Here is a 14,195-nt window from a genome sequence, read left to right as displayed (position 1 = left end):
GTAAGATCAAAGGTTTGATTGTGGTCCTTAGGAAAGGTATGACACCATTCAGGACACTCACTGAAAGCAGTGATGAGGCGAAATATTCTCACTCACAAAATGAAGCAGTCTTGGGTTATATTACAGGCATTGTTGTTGCATGAATGAAGTCACTGGAGATGCAAAGCAGCTTCTTTATTCGACAAAACAAGGTACAGCAGGCATCATGTGGAGTCACTTTCAGTGGAAAGGTCTACCGGCCCAACATGGAGCTCGATACTTTATGTGTGAAACATCAAAAGACAATTCTATATTTACGAAGTATGGACAATACCTTTTTTTTAAAACTACACACAAACTTCACACCTCCTGAATTGTAACCACACCAGAAACATCCAAATAAATTGTAATCAGCATTGTCTAGTCTGGAATTCACGGCTTTTAGGAACGCAATGTTCCGCGCTGCACTCCAAATTAAATCCACAATTTATACTCAGATGTGAAGACTGGTGGTCAAAGTCATTTGCGAAATATAAAAGTGCGAAACCCAAAAATCACCCTAACATGCAGAGATACAGTAGGTGCATACTTGATAAGCGGGGTGAAAGGTTACGGGAGTAGTAGACAATGCAGGGTTGAGGGTATGACCAATCAGCCACAGCCAGGTTGAATGAGAGATCAGGCTGGAAGGGCTGAGTGGCCACAGCCGGCTCCCAACACAATGCAGTCCAACAGCTGGAGGGCAACATCACAACTTTTAAACAAAGTAAGTCTCATTCAGTAACTGATCAAAGTCTTCACAAAAAATAATCAGTTCTTGTGGAAAATCAAATTCAGATTCTTCAAATGAAAATAATTTGTACATGCAACCGTATTAAATCCTTTGCATTGTTATGCATTTCGTTCCCACGCTGGTTCTTCAACTCTTGGGTGGCTTGGCATCTTGTTTCTTGGTTCATTGGATGAAATCGTTTAGCATCCACACTAAGTCAGTTCACAAACTTGTACCAAGACTTGATCAAATCCCTTGGTATGATTTTACAGAACCAATTCCCGACTACATGGTAGGGATTTTGGACACTGGACTCTGCCGATATTGTCTCGTTAAAGCTGCTACATGTTATAGTCGTAGCTTCAGTAAATATTGTCTCTCCGCCAGGGGTTTCACCTTGAGGTTTTCAAGTTAGTAGGATAAAGATACTCACTATTAATTCCATTCTTAACAGTTCATGTCTTCAGCTTCTAATCATTGCTGAGTTTCTCTCATTGCCCATAATGCGTCCACCAAGCCTCCTCTTGCATAGCACTTTTTTTTTCAAATTCCCTTTTTAAAAAAAAAATCAGTCAACCTCGTTTTCATTCCTCCGCAGGTGGATCTTTCTAACATTACATCTTCGGGTTTAATTAACCTGGGGTACATGGGACAGTCACTGTTCCCTGACACTGGACCCATTCCTGGTTTGTATTCTAGGCCTGTGGCCTGCACTTTTCCCTGAGCCTGGATGCAATCTAGGTCTGTATTCCAGGCCTGGGGACACTGAGCTCAGGCCTGTCACAGATCCCTCAGCCTGGATTCATTCCTGGTCTGTATTCCTGGCCTGGAAACACAGAGCACAGGCCTGTCACTGTTCTCCGACACAGGACCTATTCCTGGTTTGTATTCCAGGCATTGGGACATGGAGGTCTGACCTGTGTTTGTTTCCTGACACTAGATCCATTCCTGGTTTGTATTCCAGGCCCAGGACACAGGGCTGTGGACTGTCACCGTTCTCTGACACTGGATGCATTCTTGATCTCTATTCCAGGCCTTGGGATACAGAGCTGGATACTGTCACTTTTTCCCGAGCCTGGATCCATTCCGGGTCTGTATTCCATGCCAGGGGACATAGATATGGCCTGTCCCTGTTCCCTGACACCAGATCCATTCCTTGTCTATATTCCAGGTCTGAGGACACAGAGCTGTGGCCTGTCACTGTTTCCTGACACCACATCTATTACCAATCTGTCTTCCGGGCCTGTGGACTATCATGGTTCACTGAGCCTGGACCCATTCCTGTTTGTTATTCCAGGCCTGGGCACACAGAGCTGTGGACTGTTACTGTTACCGAGACCGAATCTATTCCTTATCTGTGTTCCAGGCCTGGGGACACAGAGCTTTGGACTGTCACTGTTACCTCACACTAGATCCATTCCTGGTCTGTGTTCCAGGCCTGGGGATACAGAGCTGTGGATTGTTAAGGTTTTCTGAGACCGAATCCATTCCTGGATTGTATTCCAGGCATTGGGACACAGAACTCTGTTTCCTGACAGATCCATTCCTGGTCTGTATATACCAGGCCTGGGGGACGCTGTGGCCTGGAATACAGACCAGATATCCAAACATCCATCACCTTCTCAGTATGGAAGTTTCTCCTCCTCCAGCCCAGCCCACCCCAATTCTTAGAACCATAGAACCATAGAACATTACAGCACAGAAACAGGCCTTTTGGCCCTTCTTGGCTGTGCTGAACCATTTTCTGCCTAGTCCCACTGACCTGCACCCGGGCCATATCCCTCCAAACCCCTCTCATCCATATACCTGTCCAAATTTTTCTTAAATGTCAAAAGTGAGCCCGCATTCACCACTTCATCTGGCAGCTCATTCCACACCTTCATTACTCTCTGTGTGAAGACGCCCCCCCGCCCAATATTCCCTTTAAACTTTTTCCCCTTCACCCTTAACCCAATACCTCTGTTTTTTTTTCTCCCCTAGCCTCAGTGGAAAAAGCCTGCTTGCATTCACTCTATCTATACCCATCATCATTTTATACACCTCTATCAAATCTCCCCTCATTCTCCTACATTCCAGGGAATAAAGTCCTAACCTATTCAACCTTTCTCCATAACTCAGTTTCTCAAGTCCCAGTAACATCCTTGTAAACCTTCTCTGCACTCTTTCAACCTTATTAATATCCTTCCTGTAATTAGGTGACCAAAACTGCACACAATACTCCAAATTCGGTCTCACCAATGTCTTATACAACATCACCATTACATTCAAACTCTTATACTCAATACTTTGATTTATAAAGGCTAATGTACCAAAAGCTCTCTTTATGGCCCTATCTACTTGTGACGCCACTTTTAGGGAATTATGTATCTGTAATCCCAGATCCCTCTGTTCTACTGCACTCCTCAGTGTCCTACCATTTACCTTGTATGTTCTACCTTGGTTTGACCTTCCAAAGTGCAATACCTCACACTTGTCCGCAGTAAACTCCATCTGCCATTTTTCAGCCCATTTCTCCAACTGTTCCAAATCCCTCTGCAAACTTTGAAAACCTTCCTCACTGTCCACTACACCTCCAATCTTTGTATCATCAGCAAATTTGCTGATCCAATTTGCCACATTATCGTTCAGATCATTGATATGGATGACAAATAACAATGGACCCAGTACTGATCCCTGTGGCACACCACTGTAGCAATCCTCCACTACCACTCTCTGGCTTCTTCCATTGAGCCAATGTCTAATCCAATTTACTACCTCTCCATGTATACCGAGCGACTGAATCTTCCTAACTAACCTCCCATGCGGGACCTTGTCAAAGGCCTTACAGAAGTCCATGTATACAACATCCACTGCCTTCCCTTCATCCACTTTCCTGGTAACTTCCTCGAAAAACTCTAATAGATTAGTTAAACATGACCTACCTCGCACAAAGCCATGCTGACTTTTTCCAGTAAGTCCCTGCCTATCCAAATACTTGAGGATCCTATCTCTTAGTATTCCTTCCAATAATTTACCTACTACCGATGTCAAACTTACTGGCCTATAATTTCCTGCCTTACTTTTTGAGCCTTTTTTTAAACAACGGAACTACATGAGCTATCCTCCAATCCTCTGGCACCTGACCCGTGGATATCGACATTTTAAATATTTTTGCCAGGGCCCCTGAAATTTCAACACCAGTCTCCTTCAAGGTCCGAGGGAATACCCTGTCAGGTCCTGGGGATTTATCTACTCTGATTTGCCTCAAGACAGCAAGCGCATCCTCCTCTTTAATCTGTATAAGTTCCATGACCTCTCTACTTATTTGCCTTGTTTCCATAGACTCCATTCCAGTTTCCTTAGTAAATACAGATGCAAAAAACCCATTTAATATCTCTCCCATTTCTTTTGGCTCCATACATAGCCGATCACTCTGATCTTCAAGAGGACTAATTTTATCCCTTACTATCTTTTTGCTCTTAACATACCTTTAGAAGCTCTTAGGATTATCCTTCACCCTGACTGCCAAAGCAACCTCATGTCTTCTTTATTATTGTGACTGCGCCCGATCTAGACCACTCAGCCACGGGAATCCTCCTCCCTGCATCCAGCCGGTCGAGCCCTGCTGGAACTTTCTCTGGGAAACCTCTGCTCATGATCCAGAGATTACAGCCCGAGTCAGCTCGATCTCCCCTCATTCGGCAAACTCGCTGTCTCTGGGAGCAGCCTCCTGAAACTCTGCTGAACTCCTTCTGTGCCCAGTACATCCTCTCTGAGGTCAGGAGACTCAGCCTACGAGGTCAATACCTCTGCACTTTGACCCCACAGCCCTGTGACCTATGACACTAAAAACAAGGTCAAGGTCAGGTTTATTGTCACATACACACGTATGTGTGAGCGCAGGTAAAATAAAAAGCTTATTGTTCATGGTCTGGGATCACTGTGACAGTGGTCAGACAAAGGTGTCTCTCTGTCTCTGTCCGTGTATCTGAGAGAGAGAGCACTACAGAGTAAAGGACAGAAAGGTACAGTGGGAGAGAGATGGACAGAGAGAAAGAGGAAGACAGACACAATGAAAAAGATATTGACCGGCATAAAGGAAGGGACATACAGATCAAAGAGCAAGAGTTAAACAGAAAAAGGCAGAGAGAGAGATACAACAAGACAGACGATGATGGGGAATGTAGGAGAGACAGAGAAAGAGGGGATGACAGAGAGATGGAGTGGGTGGGAGATAGATGGACAGAAACAGAGAAGTAAATTAATTACAGGGAAAGAGAGAGATCGATATAGCAAGGGAGAGATGGTAAAACTAAGGGGGTATCTACAGAGATAGGGACTGGCATAGGGAGAGAAAGAGAGAGAACTGAGTGAGTGAGAGAGACACAAAGAGCTGGAGAGAAAAACAGATGGAAGGACAGAGAGAGAGAGGAACCACTTTACACTTCCTGAACACAACACTTTTTGTTCTCTTTTTCAATGCCACTCTGCACCAACATTCTCAGTAGTCCACAGTGAGTCACTGGTCACTCCGACGTTATTAAAGGAGGGTATTACTTGATCTGTCAATGTTTCGTCACCCCTCTCCACCTGGTTACAATGATAAGGAAGTTCAGAAATTTGTGCTCTGTCCAACCAAACACCATAATGGGGAAGAGCTGGTCTGGTAAATGGGAGAGATGAACTCACCACAGCCTGCCAGTAAGGAGGTCCCTCAACTCCCTCATTGCCTCCTCAACAATTCTTCTTGGAGGTTGGTTCATCTCTACTGGAAACCCTCACGAAGAATATTTCTCATCTACTAGGCCCGTCACCTGAAAGGATCAATCACACGTGTTTTAAACCCTCCCAGTTCGGACAAAGATGATCAGATGGTCCTCCACTGGATACTGACCTTTCCAGCCGACACGTACAATGGAGGGACTCTGACTGTTCCCTGATCCAAGGGTGCAGCCCCACGATCCAAGGTTATGTCCACTTCTTCCTCACCCCCTGTTTTCAAACAGGTTGCTTCATCAGTAAAGCAGGAGCTGGTCACGGACTTTAGAAAGGAGGTCAGTGCATATAGTCCCGTCTGTGTCAATGGTGCTGAGGTTGGGAAGGTTGAAATGTACAAGGTTCCGAGAACTGAACATCACCAACAGCCTTTCATGGTCGTGGCCACTTCACTCACCAATGCCTCTACTTCCCCAAAAAGATAAGGAAGTTCGGCATGTCCCCTTTGACCCTCACCAACTTCTAGTGCTGCACCATGGGAAGGAGTCTATCTAGATATATCAGAGGCACTCTAAAGGTTTGAGTTTAATTGTTGTTCAACCATACATGAATACCCCTGAAACAGCCAAATGAAACAGCATTACTCTGGGGCCAAGCTGCAGAACAGTACCCACAGTCATGCACAGCACAAGGCACACAGGGCACATATATATACCAAAGCAGTAAAATATAGTCACAGAGAAAAAATATAGTCACAGACCGTGAGTCCATGACTGTTGCAGCAATCTGCAGCTGAAGATCATATAGCTTCCCGTCTGCTGAGCAAACACAAGAGGAAAGCACCAACTTCAGACTGTTTGTCACATCATACCACCCCCAGCACTCTGGTGGAATGCACTGATTCCGATGTCTCTCTGCTGGGCAGCTGACACCTCGGCTTGAGGCCCAGTCCCACTAAAACCGAGGCCGGACAGCTTCCCCGCCACACGCCCCTGCTGCTCGACAAAAAAAGAAACTGAGAGTTAAATTTGCAACATTGCACATTAGCAATGTCCGACAGGGTCTTGTGATCACAAGCAGTGACAAATTAATAAGATGAACACTCACTGTTAGAGTGCACACATCCTTTGTGCACCCACTTCGACGTCTATCTAATGCAGGCAGCAACACAGTCTGCACCAAATCCAACTCCGTCAGTATCTCCACAAACAAGCACCTCACTGATGGGGCAGGTCTGCAATACTCTACGTTTGTAATATCCAGAAGGGTCTTGTGATTGTAGAAAATATGTTGAAAAAAGACAATAACACCTTTGTGTGTTGGCCCCATAGAAGTTGCAGTGTCCGAGCGCCCGCCATCTTATCACTGCTTGGTATGGCTACTGTTCAGCCCATGACCACATGAAACTACAGACAGTTGTGGACACAGCTCAGCTCATCAGGGAAACTATTCTCCACTCTACAGACTCAGTCCACACTTCCTACTGCCTCGGTAAAGCAGTCAGCAGAATCAAAGACCTCACCCACCGAGGACATTCTCTCTTCTCCCCTCCCATTGGGCAGGAGATAGAAAAGCTGCTCTTCCAGCTGGCAGAACAACAGCGACTGTTCCACTGTTTCAGACAATTGACCGTCCCCTGGTACGACAGGTGGACTCTTGACCTCACAATCTACCTCCTTATGACCCTGCACCTTGTCTGTCTTCACTGCCCTTTCTCAGTAATTGTAACACTTTATTCTGCTTTCTTGTTGGTTTACCTCGTACTACCTCAGTGCACTGTTGTAGTGAATTAATATTTATAAACTGCATGTAAGACAGGATTTTCACTGTACCTTGCTAAGTGTGATAATAATAGACAGATTTACCAATTAACAGAAGAGTGCAGAGGAAGAGGACGAGGTAGGGGATGGGAGGAATAACGAGGGGAAGGATAAAGTTTACAACTCAATGTGGGTGAATTTGGTCCTTTCTGGTTTATTTTCCCCACGTCTGCTGAGTGCACGTGGCTGCAAACACTGGCCCTAGTGGGCAATCAATGTGGTGTCTGCCAGTGAATCACAGCGACACGGGCTGGACTCCCAAAACTACATTGACCCCCACTGGCTGAGAGGAGTACAGTATAATTAAATAAACCTCTTTGCTCTATTTTACTCTTTTTAAGGTAATTTCACAAAATATTTAAAAAGACCAGTGGTCTTCTCTCTCCAGGAGAATCTAACTTCCACCCAAGATAGTACAGTCTATATGCTGGCTGTGTGCCCACAGACAGTGATCCATCACCTTAATCACTCAGTTATTTGTTCACCAACACTGTTTCTGACACCAAAGAGATGTATCCATGGTATTTTCTAACTTTTCAAAGCCCATTTAGAAAATAGTCTCTGCCTTTATTCATTCTACCAGAGTGCATGCCCGTGCATTTCCTTACACTAAATTCCATCTGTCACTTCTTTGCCCATTCTCCCAATCTGTCCAGATCCTTCTGCAGACTCCCAGTGTCACCAAGTTCGGATATGGCCCAAGTGCAGAGTCAGAGACATGGATGCAGGTCCATAGTTCACAGAGTTTAATGTGAACACGGTTAGAGGGAAATAAAACAATAAATGCTAGGCCAATCAGGGCCAATAATGAAAACTCTCAAATGGAAAACGAAGCCTACACTGCAGCTGCAAGGAATAACTAAACAAAAAACGAATACCGCTGGTCTTCAGAGTCAGTTGACTCGACAGACCGATTGCTCAGGCAAGGCCGAATGCAAACTGGCAGCAAAGCATTGCTGTGCTGGGTTCAAGTCTTGACCAACACTATGACGGAAAGGAAGGAGTTAAATACCATCACAATGAAATAATAATTAGCTGATACGTACATATTCACAAACCCAATTACCGTATCTACTGTGCTGCCGAATCCGTGGTTGTGACACCGAATTCCGTAGCATTACATGCCCCTCTATTGACCTTCATATCATCTGCAAACCTGGCCATGAAGTCATTAATTATTTCATCCAAATCCAATCATCCGGCCTCCATCATCCTTGGGGCGGAGAATTCCATGGATTCACCACTCTCAAAGACAAGAATATTCTATGCGCCTCAGTTTAAAAGGACCGGCCCTTTATCTTGTAACTAAGCCCCCTTTTTTCTGTCTCTCAGTGGGGGAAATGTTTCAGCATCTACCCTGTCAAATCTACCAACAATCTTATACATTTGAATAAATCACCCCTCATTCTCATAAACTCCAGAGAATGCAGATACAAGCTAGCTAACCTCTCTGGACAGGACGACCCTCCCACCCAGACAGTAGCCTGATGAATCTCCTCTGGATTGTTCCCATTGCTAGTAAGTATATCGGTTCTTACATTCTCAGAGTGCAAGCACATATTTGATCTTGTGAGTAAACTAGGATGTATATTGTATACATTTCTCTGACATTAAATGTATGTATTGAAACCTATTGCGTAGTATGCTTGAGCGTCTGAAATTGAAGGTCCAAATTCTTCAGAGATTCTTGAACAGTAAAGATGGATTTTTCAAGCTTCCCGTAACCATCCATCAGTTTATCAATCTTAGTGTTAAGCGAACCAAATTCAAATTTCATATCTTGTATTGAAGAGAATAATACTGCTAAAGTAACAGGTTCCTCAGACTTCTTTATTTGTTCCGTTTGTTCCGTTCCGGGAAAAGTCTTGCCGCTTCTCAATTCAATTCTAGATCGACATCCTGCCACCATGGTTAAGTCATAAATCCTTCAACAGCAATAATGAATCTTCAAACTTAAAATGAATCTATCAGTAGAATGTAAGATATAAAAAGTAGAGCCGCGGTAAAAATGTATCTCACTCCATTCGCTGCAAAATGGAGTCCCCATGTTCTTTTCACTGGCACAGGGCAATGCCAGGCTGTGTAACAGATTCTTCCCTGAGGTTGTGAGACTAATGAATACCCTGCCATCCCTGGGGTCTAAATCAAAGTATATTTATTATCAACGTGTGTATACAGAATACAACTCAGGGATTGGTCCTCCCGCAGACAGCCACGAAACAAGAAACACCATGGAACCTGTTCAAAGGAAACATCAAACACCCAACCTGCGAAAAAAAGAGCAAATTGTGCAAATGTCAAAATGTGAGCGAACAAGACACAGAATCAACATCAATCCAAGAGTCTAGGACTATTCAACTGAGTTTAGTTTAGGCCACAGTTTTCGTCAAAATGTCCCAGTCTGCACTGATCACCCAGATCAAACCACCAAAAACAGCAAAAAAACAGTAAACAGAATTAAGAAACGTATGCAACATGAATCAGAATCTATAACATTCCCGAAGGAGCGGAGGGTTCGTCTATGATGGAGTTTGTCGGAAAGTTACTGCAGGACGCGCTGGAGCTTCTCTCGGCTATGGAGCTGGAAGTCGAAAGAGCCCACCGTGCGTTCATTCCAAAACCTACCAGGATAGAAAGCCATGCTCAATAATAATTAAATTCCTTCGGTACAGCACCAAGGTGGAGATTCTACGAAGGGCCTGGGGTAAGAAGAGAGCGTTTTCAGAGGATAAATTAATATATTTCGACCAAGATTACCCCCCCCTCCGCAGTCCTCCAGAAACGCAAAGAATACTCTGAAGTAAGGCGAATACTAAAGCAAAATAAGATTAGATTTCAAACTCTGTACCCTGCTAAACTTCGAGTGTTTTATGACGACGGGACGCGGTTGTACCAGACAGTGGAAGAGGTGACTACAGACATGAAGGCCAGAGGGTTGCCCGTCAGCGTGACCAAAATGAGGGAAAGCCTGGCTGAGGAATTATCCCGCTCCGCTTGGGAAATAGTGCGAGAACCGAGAAGGCAGGAGATGGGAGGAGGCTGAGAGAAACATATCAGGAAGAGACCGGGAGTTTCCCAAAGACAGTCCTCACCCCCTTCAGAAGAGCCATAAGGTTTGGCTAACTTTTAAAATGTTGAGAAGCTAAACATCCCCCACAGCTAGACATTTCCTCTAGCTCAACGGAGGGTCATGTACTAGAGACCTCAGCCTTGGAATCACAGGCTCGTTGCCATTTTTGTTATTATTTGCGTTTCTTGGTTCTTATTTGTTCAGCGAGTAGATCGATTAAGTTTTATTCTAATTTCAATGATACATTCACAGATAAATACAGATGGCTAAGGACAAGGTAAAATTCATTTCTTTTAATGTCAATGGGCTATTAAATCCAATCAAATGTAAGACAATTTTATCCAAAATGAAAAAAGAACAAGCCCATGTAGTATATTTACAGGAAACTCATTTAAGTGATAATGAGCATAAAAAACTAAAGAGAATGGGCTTCACTAATCTGTTTTTCTCCTCATATAAATCAGGACATAGGAGAGGAGTTGCTATTCTTATCTCAAGTAAGCTAAATTTTGAAGAAGTATTCGAAATGGGAGATAAAGAGGGCAGATATATTCTGGTAAGGGGGAATATAGACAGCAATTCAGTTACTCTATTGAATATATACGCACACCCGGGAAGTGATATTGGTTCCTTTCAGAAAATTACTGATATTATGGTAACGGAAACAGAAGGTCTCCTGATATGTGGGGGAGACTTAAATTTACAATTACAACCAAACTTAGACTCTTCCATTAGAAAAACCTATGAAACAAAATCTTTACATAAGAAAGTTAATACACTTTTTGAGGATGTTGGTTTAATTGATATATGGGGGGACTTTTTCCCTGACAGAAGGGATTACACTCATTATTCTGCTCCCCATTTTGTATATACAAGAATAGACTATTTCATAACATTTAGAAAAGACAAAGACAAAATAAACACCTGTGGAATTGGGACAATAGATGTAAGTGACCATGCACCTATATATTTATCTGTTGATTTTGACCTACAACCAAAGAATACTATTTGGAAACTAAATTCAAGTCTACTCAATGATTCGTACTTTAAGGAACAAATTTTAAAAAGAATTTTGTCTCTACTTAGAATTTAATGATAATGGAGAGGTTTCACCTCCCATTATGGGATACTCTGAAGGTGGTCTTAAGGGGAAAAATTATCGCAATATCTTAATATATGAAAAAAATTAGGAATAAAACATTAGAGGAATTACAAAATAGGCTGAAGGAACTAGGGAAAAACTCAAATTGAATTTGGCACAGGATACATTAGGGGACATTAAAAGAATTAGGAATGAAATAAATAATTTGACTACGCAAGAAATCAGGAAAAACTTAATGTTTCTGAAACAGAGACATTATGAAAGTGGATCGAAATCTATGAAAATACTGGCGTGGAAACTGAAAAGAAAGATAGCAGACAATACAATTCATAGAATTAGGGACCCAAGAACGAAAATGATAAAAAATAAGCTATGTGAAATTCAAGAAGCTTTTGAAGTGTTTTACAAAACTCTATATTCCAAAGTTCCAGGGGGAAGCATAACCCAAATTGACACCTTCTTGAATTCTCTAGAGTTACCCACTTTAAGCGAAGAACAAAATAGAACGATGACTGCTGACATAACTGAAGTTGAATTAAAAGCTGCAATTAGTAGGCTTAAATTAAGCAAGTCACCAGGATCAGATGGGTATACGACAAAGCGGTACAAAGAATTTAAAAATGAGTTAATTCCTGTTTTACTCCCCACACTGAACAGGGCTCTAAAAAAGGCACAAATGCCACCCAGTTGGAAGGAAGCGATAATCTCAGCTATACCGAAAGAAGGCAAGGATGAAATGGAATGCGGGTCATTTAGACCAATATCCGTTCTTAATGTAGATTATAGGTTATTTACCTCCATCATGGCTAAATGATTAGAGGAGTTTCTACCCATACTGATACGTAACGATCAGACAGGTTTTATACGACAATGCCAGACACAAGACAATATACGAAGGACATTTCACATTATGGATCATATACAAAAAAATAAAATCGAAGCAATAGTGATAAGCGTGGATGCTGAAAAAGCATTTGATTCGGTTAATTGGTATTTTCTTTACAGAGTTTTACATAGATTTGGTTTCCAAGACACAATTATTAAAACAAGACAGACACTATATGACAATCCTACTACTAGGATTAAAATCAATGGATATTTATCAAATAGTCTTACCCTAGAAAGGGGCACGAGACAGGGTTGTGCATGTTCACCACTACTCTTCGCGTCATATCTGGAACTATTATCTCAACATATCAGACAAAATGAAGGTATCAGGGGAATTACTATTAAAGGGACAGAGCATAAACTGGCTTGTTATGCGGATAACATTTTGATCTATCTAAGGCAACCAACATACTCTTTACCTAAATTGATGCAGTCCTTTGAACAATATGGTCAATTATCAGGATACAAGATCAACATAGATAAAACTCAATTACTTCCATATTACTATAGCCCACCAAGAGAAATTGAAAGTCGATACCCCTGGGCATGGCACAAAGAGTCTTTCAAATATTTGGGCATCATTATGCCAAAAGATTTGGCAAAATTATCAGAATGTAATTATCAGCCTTTATATAAAAAAAATTAAGGAAGATGTGGCAAGATGGAACCTGATTCCTTTTTTCAGTCTCAGTTCAAGGATTGAGTCTATTAAAATGAATATACTGCCCAAACTGTTATATCTCTTTCAGACCCTACGAATAGAGATTAATCAAAATCAATTCAATGAATGGAACAAGATGCTATCAAGGTATACTTGGCAAGGTAAGAGGCCTAGGGTTCGTCTCAAAACTTTGCAATTAGCAAAGGAAAAGGGGGGATGAGGCCTACCTTCTCTTAGAGATTATTATTTTGCAGCAGAGTTGAGAGCTGTGATATGTTGGTGTAACCCATCATATGACGCTCAATGGAAAAACATTGAGGAGCGGGTACTTCCCATCCCCATACAAGCAATTTTGGCTGATAACAAACTGCAAAGGTACATAAATACTATTGATAACCCATGGGTGAAATTGACTCTTAAAATATGGAAAACTACTATAAAAGAATATTATCTAGAGGGAGATATTGCAATTCTTAAATGGTGTGCATATGACTCGGATTTTACACCAAATAAATTGGATGCTAGATTTAAGGACTGGACAGCTAAAGGAATAACAGTTCTTTGCAACATAATGAAAAAAGGAACACTGTTCAGTTTTGAAATGCTTAAAGAGAAACACTTATTAGAAAAACAAGATTTTTATCGGTATTTATAGATGCAACAATATGTTAATAAGATGCTTAAAAATGTAACCAAGGCAAATACATGCTTGATAGAGCTCCTTAGAAAAGCATATAATTCAGATAATGGTAGTAGAATCATTTCAAGCATGTATAAGGGGTTGTCAAATCTTAAAACACATTCGACTGCATACATTAAAACAAAATGGGAGAAGGAAGGAGGGATAATTATATCTGAGGAAGAATGGACAACAATATGGAGATATCAATGAAAGTGTACCAGTTCACAGAAATGGAGGGAGTTTGGATGGAAAAACTTGATAAGATATTTTATTACACCCTCCCAGAAATCCCATTATGATAGTAACCTCCCTGTTTGCTGGAGAAATTGTGGAAATCAAAATGCAAATCATTATCATATTTTTTGGGACTGCCCTGTTATCAAAAACTATTGGAGGGGGATACACAATGCCCTACAAGACATCTTTAAATGTGAAATACCCTCAGAGAGTAAGAGCATATATTTTGGATATATACCTCAAAAATGGTTGAAAAGAGATAACTATTTAATGAATATACTGTTGGTGG

The sequence above is a fragment of the Hemitrygon akajei genome, chromosome 2 (genome assembly GCF_048418815.1).
Source record: "Hemitrygon akajei chromosome 2, sHemAka1.3, whole genome shotgun sequence".
In the NCBI taxonomy this organism is placed as follows: domain Eukaryota; kingdom Metazoa; phylum Chordata; class Chondrichthyes; order Myliobatiformes; family Dasyatidae; genus Hemitrygon; species Hemitrygon akajei.
Note: the sequence above shows the minus strand (reverse complement) of the source record.